Source organism: Leuresthes tenuis, unplaced genomic scaffold (assembly GCF_036924035.1).
Source record: "Leuresthes tenuis unplaced genomic scaffold, fLeuTen1.0.hap1 SCAF_5, whole genome shotgun sequence".
NCBI lineage: Eukaryota > Metazoa > Chordata > Actinopteri > Atheriniformes > Atherinopsidae > Leuresthes > Leuresthes tenuis.
In genome coordinates this window covers 23,289,200-23,295,598 of record NW_027325359.1, presented here as the reverse complement: position 1 = coordinate 23,295,598, position 6,399 = coordinate 23,289,200, and positions in this window count along the sequence as shown.

The window sequence follows — 6,399 nt, the reverse complement described above, 5'->3', positions numbered from 1 at the left end:
GCTCCGCAGCAGCCGCTGGACCACAGAAATATAACTGTGTTGCTTGGCTCAGTAACATGAGGTCTACAGTATATATGGCTGTTTAAAGCTTTACATAATTTTGAAATATCATGATTGTTCTTAAGAAACTGCCTTTTCTTGAGTGCATCCATTTGGTGCCCAGGTGCCCAGGTTCAAATAACTTGATTATGTACAAACCTTTCAACTTTGTACCTTAAAACTCTGATAAAAGTTTTAAAATTTTGGTCTTCTTCAATTGCTCTTGCAGGTTTAGCTTTCTGAGGTGTCTGAAAGCTGCATGGAGATGCTACTTTTAAATAAAGTATGAAACTTAATAGAAAAGTAGATTTAATATGTTCATTTATATGAAGTGGGTGGGCAGGTATCATTTCTGTTAACAACTTGTGATTTTAATGTCATGAAGACAGTTTGGGGGTTAGGGTAAAATAATGCCCTTATACACTGTCCTATTTAAAATCAGTACATTCAAAATTGTACTTGGCTGATATGAGGTATCTATATCTGTCTGTGGCATTGCTTGGATATATGTATATGTATATATAAAATGTACCTGTTGTATTTATGACCTGAAGGTTTCCTTGTAAAATCAGAAATGTGTAATTATGATCACTCTGATATGAAAGCAGTTGAAAGTTTTTCATTAGTTGTTGCAGCTCGAAGTTAACAGGTTCAGACATAAAGAATTAACACATCAAATGCAGACATGAAGTTATAAAAGAGAGACTGGATGGGAAACTAACCTAGTAAATCTGTTAAATTTTCCTCCTCAGGAAATCATAATTTTCATCAACTTCATGATGCCATCCATCAGTGTAACTCAGGCATTCCTGCTACTGGCCTTCCTCTACCTCACCGCCTCGATTCCTGTCAGGTAAGAAGTTAAAAACCTCAAGTAGCAAACCATTTTGGAAACTTTTTAATGTAAATATCATGGCACTCCCCCCTACATGGGGACTTTTTAAAAATAAAAATATGAATGAATAGAAAGTTAAGATGAGTGTTTCTAGATGCTAGATGAACAAGAGGACAGAATTTCTTGTGTTTTCCTGTCATGTGACCTGTAGGGATGAGGATGAAGCAGACAATTTCTTGACTCAAATCCAGGAGCTGAACACGCCATGGTTTTTAGCAGGAACCTCTCCAGACCCTCTGCTTGAGACCAGGCTCAGGTGAGTTCAAACCCCATAACTTTTGTAAGTTTTAATATGTTTTGATGAAGACTCATTAGTTCACTTCAGAGCTTACATCTGCCATTAACAGTCAGGATTTTTTAGCTTATTGTTTAGGGATTCAGTCTGTGACTTGTTTTGGTTCCTTATTCTGGTTCTCATGGTGCTGAATTTAGCTGGAACCTGCGAGAACCCAACTGTATTCTGAATGCTCTGCAGCTAAAACAATGCAGTATTTTGCAAAAGCAGAGTTAAGAGAGGGAGAATATTAAACCTGCATTCATCAGGTGGACATAAAAATAGCTCCATAGCTGCATATAACATAGTTGAAGCTGTTCATTGAAGCTTAATTAATACTTCATGAGAAATAGTCTTTATTCCAAAAGTCGCAAATTTTTATTGTATTGAATATGGAAACTGATTTAATTTTATAGCCAATGCCAAATTTTGCCAGATCAACATAAATAATTTATCTTACATAATTTCAAAGATAATTCCCCAAAAGCCAGCCAGACATGTGAGAACTAAAATATTTCCACTAGAATTTAAAACAAGAATTCAGTTTAAAAGGAAAACTGATTTAATGAACAATAAAACATCTCCATGCGGTTCATTGTACTTATAGGGATGTACTATAGCCAGCACTGTAGTGTAGGGTATGCGCAGGTAAGCTCGACTGGGTTATTTTTAAGTCAGCATTATTTCTACCAACAATACCTCCTGATGTCCATGATATCCAACAGTTTACCTCAAATCTTTTTTTAAATAATCTGTCATATTTACTTATCTGTCTCTGATTGACATTTCTTAGTTAACTTCTCTGAGTGTGTTGGATAATTGGGAATGAAGTATGATATATAAGCCAGTCACAAGCAGAGTAGGGCAGGTCATGAATTCATGAAGTCATCTGCAGCTCACTGAAAAAAATAAAAGAGCTTTGGGATTTTTGAGAATAAAGTTGATTGTAAAAACGAAGCAAAACACTCAAACAAAAGTTTGTTTGCACAATTAAAAATTATCTCATTATCTGTATCTAATCAGGTGTTCAAAGAGACAGTTTGCAAGGGAGATTACTGGCCAATAAATGTGCAAGGTGGACAGATATTTGTTAAATCTGCCCCTCTTCTGTGGCTAATGTCAGAGGTGTATTCCTTTATCTTCAAGCAGGACTGAAATTAAGAGCATACCCACTTTTCCATGCATCGCTACACCACATGACTGTGGTTTATAATGGATCTTTTATGCTAATATTTTAAGCTTTAAGCTTAAAGCCATGATATCTAGTTCATTTTCTTAAGGACAAAACTTTTTTGATACTTTGGGTCCTGTAGGTTGTGAGGTGGTGCCTCCATGTATCAGGCTTCTTTAAAAACACCTTGCAGATGCTTGATCTGGCTGAAATCTTATTTGGAGGCACATTGGGAACCAAATAATAATGCATTGTGATGATTTAATTTTCCCAGTGGTTACCCACTATATTGGCATGGAATACAGCACATTATGCATATGTCATAAATGAAAGTAAAATACCTTGTTTTGTTCATTAGACCATGGCAATATACAGATCAATCACTCCTTTTTTTGTCAGACTCAGTTTATTAAATTCAAGTAAACATAAAGGCATGTATTCAAAGCAATAAAGAACATGAAAAGGCTGATTTGAACTGATGTGGTCTTTGATGTCATTGTTTTTCAGGCAGCTCATTTCAGCAGGTCTGGACCGCAGGAGGCAGCTGGGAGACATAGAGTTTTCTAACAGATACGCAGAGTTCCTGCGATCTAAAGCCAAACACAGCTCCATCTGTGCCTTTCTGCGCCGCGTGCAGGGAGTCAAGAAGAGGTATGAGATATTATAGGCACTGCATCAATGTTATTACTAAACTTGATGTACATCATAGAACAGAGGAAAAAGACTACATACATGGTATGGGTGATTAAAATAACTGGTTAGAACTGGTTCCAAAAAGAAAAAGAAAAAAAAGAAGAAATGACTTCTTAGCTGTTAAGTTGCTGTCATCGACTGTCAACACTTCCTGCAGTGTGTTTCATATCAAAATCCTTTATTTTGTTTTGTGTGTGTGTGTCATGAAAACACCTTAAGCATAATGACATTTGAGAGAATAGTGAGTATGAAATTAAGTAATTAAGAAAACAAGAAGTGTTGACTTGGTCTATAATATGATCATATTCATTTGGGACATTAAGATAAAGGCCCATCTTTAATGTTTTAACTGATCTTAAAAGAAGGCTCAATTCTCTTGTCTTCATGCTGGCTTTTTCTCTTTATAGCTACAGTATAAAAGACAGGTTGTTGTTATATAATGATATTTTTGTCCACAGCAGTGTGGGAGGAGACATGGAAAAAGTGAACCTGCTGCTGAAGCAATACATGTGCCCTTTCTGGCCGACAGACCTGTAGAGGGCGCTCTGCAGAGACAGAGAGGTTCACCCTGATCAGATGGCCAAATGTGTTATTGATGCTCTGAATTAATGCATATTTCATGCAGAAATAGATATCTTTCTTATTAAAAAAATGTTTTATGAAGTACTTGAAAGTCTTGTGTACAGTAATTACATGTAGTATTTACAATAATCATTTACTGTATATATCAAATTGTCTTTGATCAGTGGTTATTAAAAGACAGAGACTGAAATAAGTCTAAAAGTCTTATTGAAATGCAACATCTTAAATGTTTCAGTGGTTCTTCTGCAGAACAGACATGTGATGAGGATATCGAAGTACAAACTCATCAGTAATTAAACTCCTGAACAAACTGATCGAGGAAAAACCCAACTCCACACTTCTGTGATGATCCCAAATTATCCATGACATGGCATACATATGTAAAGTTCTAGCGTTCAGCTTTGAATGTCTTCTAGACATGTGATTGTTGCTTGGATAATTAAATGGTATGATAGTGTGTGATTCTATCAGTATGAAAGAGCATAAAAAGTACACTCACTCTAAATAAGCTGCCACCTCAATCACCATGAAGAAATAAAACATATGAGTGAGCACATTTTAGAGTTTTTATCATAGCTTATCATAGCTCCATAAGAGCCAAATTGTGCTTGACTTATTTGCGTCATTTATGAGGCCTGACTGTTGTGACATGGAAGCTGGCCACAGAGAAGTGAGCAAAACAAAATGCACAGAGAAAGAGGGCCTTTATTGGATATTGTTTTCTGTTCATTTCTGTTACCTGGGTGTAGTTTACCTACGTGATAAACATCAAAACAATTCAATGCTAAAATCATCCACAGTTGAAACACCTTAGACTGTTACCAGCGCTACCAATACCTAGCAGATTAATTAAGGCGAGTCACTCCTAAATTAAGCCACTTAACTGTTTTACTGAGTGATTCTGTGTTGGCACCCTCACTAGTGAGGGTGATTTGATAACCTCTCTGAACATAGAAATATATTAAAAAATGTAAAGAGTGTTTGGTGTTATGTGCATCTGTGTCTGAAAATGATTCAAAAACATCTTATTGACACAAGTATTAAAGCTTATTTCATGTAGTTGTTTTTATTTGTGACGAAGTGCATTCAGTTTAATTTATTAACTTTGAGATGTGTCCTGTATTGCCACAGCAGATATCAAAGGAGACACCTGTCTCACTATCATTCTTCACACTGCCTGTGGTTCTTTAGGTCCCACATAAAATCGTTATTCATTGCATAGTGGAATGCGTTGGGAACAAAATAACTCAATAACTCAACTAAATCAAAATTATTATCCCATGGAGGTCTGGATTTGGAATCATACTCAAAATAAAAGCAGAAAAATTACATTATAGGCTGATCCAACTTCAGGTTAGGTTGCCCCCCCTTGTAGCCTGATTGTTGAAAAACACATGCTAAAGTGCCCTCTCGCGAGCCAAAACGCTTGCTAAATTGCCCTCTTGGGCTCCAAAACGCGTGCTAAACTGCCCTCTACACTGGTGAGGATGCGCTATATGTGCCCTTTTTTTTCTTTCCGCCCCTGCCCTTCAAAAAGTCTGTGCACGCCACTGGCCAAACCAGTCATGCTGGAGGATGTTGCAGGCAGCATAACATTCTCCATGGTTTCTCCAGACTCTGTCACATTTGTCACGTGCTCAGTGTGACCCTGCTCTCATAAGTAAAGAGCACAGGGCGCCAATGGCGAATCTGCCAATCTGGGGGTTCTTTGGCAAATGCCAATTGCCCTGCACGGTGTTGGGCTGTAAGCATAAGCCCCACTTGTGGACGCCGGGCCCTCATACCACCCTCATGGAATCTGTTTCTGACAGTATGAGCAGAAACATTCATATTAGTGGCCTGCTGGAGGTCATTTTGCGGGGCTCTGGCAGAGCTCCTCCTGTTCCTCCTTGCACAAAGGAGGAGGTAGCGGTCCTGCTGCTGGGTTGTTGCCCTCCTTCAGCCCCCTCCACATGTCCTGGTGTACTGACCTGTCTTCTGGTATTTCCTCCATGCTCTGGACACAGCAGAGACACAACAAACCTTCTTGCCACAGCTGGCATTGATGTGCCACCCTGGATGAGCTGTACTACCTGAGCAACTTCTGTGGGTTGTAGACACCACCTCATGCTACCTCTTGGAGTGAGAGCACTGACAAAAAGCAAAAGTGATCAAAACATCAGCCAGAAAGGCTGAGAACAGAGAAGTGGTCTGTGGTCACCACTTGCAGAACCACTCCTTCATAGGGGTTGTCTTGCACCTGTTGTCTGTTCCATTTGCACAACAGCAGGCAACTTGATTCACAATCAGTGTTGCTTCCTAACTGGACAGCTTGATTTCAGAGAAGTGTGATTGACTTGGAGTTACAGTGTGTTGTTTAGGTGTTCCCTTTATTTTTTTGAGCAGTGTATATAATGTGGTTTAAATATATTTGAAATGGGCAACATGTATTTTGTATTTACTGCTATAAAGCTGATTAATATCCAATGTCTAATGGCCTTTTTAAGGACTGCAGTTCTTGACACTTTCACATTGCCTTCTTTTTTCAGTTCTGAAGGCTTCCTCTTGATTTAATGTGCGTGTTATATTATTTTTTCATGGTTGTCAATAAGGACACATAACATCTTGATAAAAGTAATGAGTGCAAAGCAGAGGACCATAGATGACATGCTTGTATGAAATTTGAAGGAACAAATAATCAATGCTTGCATTAAACATTTTCACCTCTGCATTTGCTATGACATGATAATATGTTTAAGTCTAATC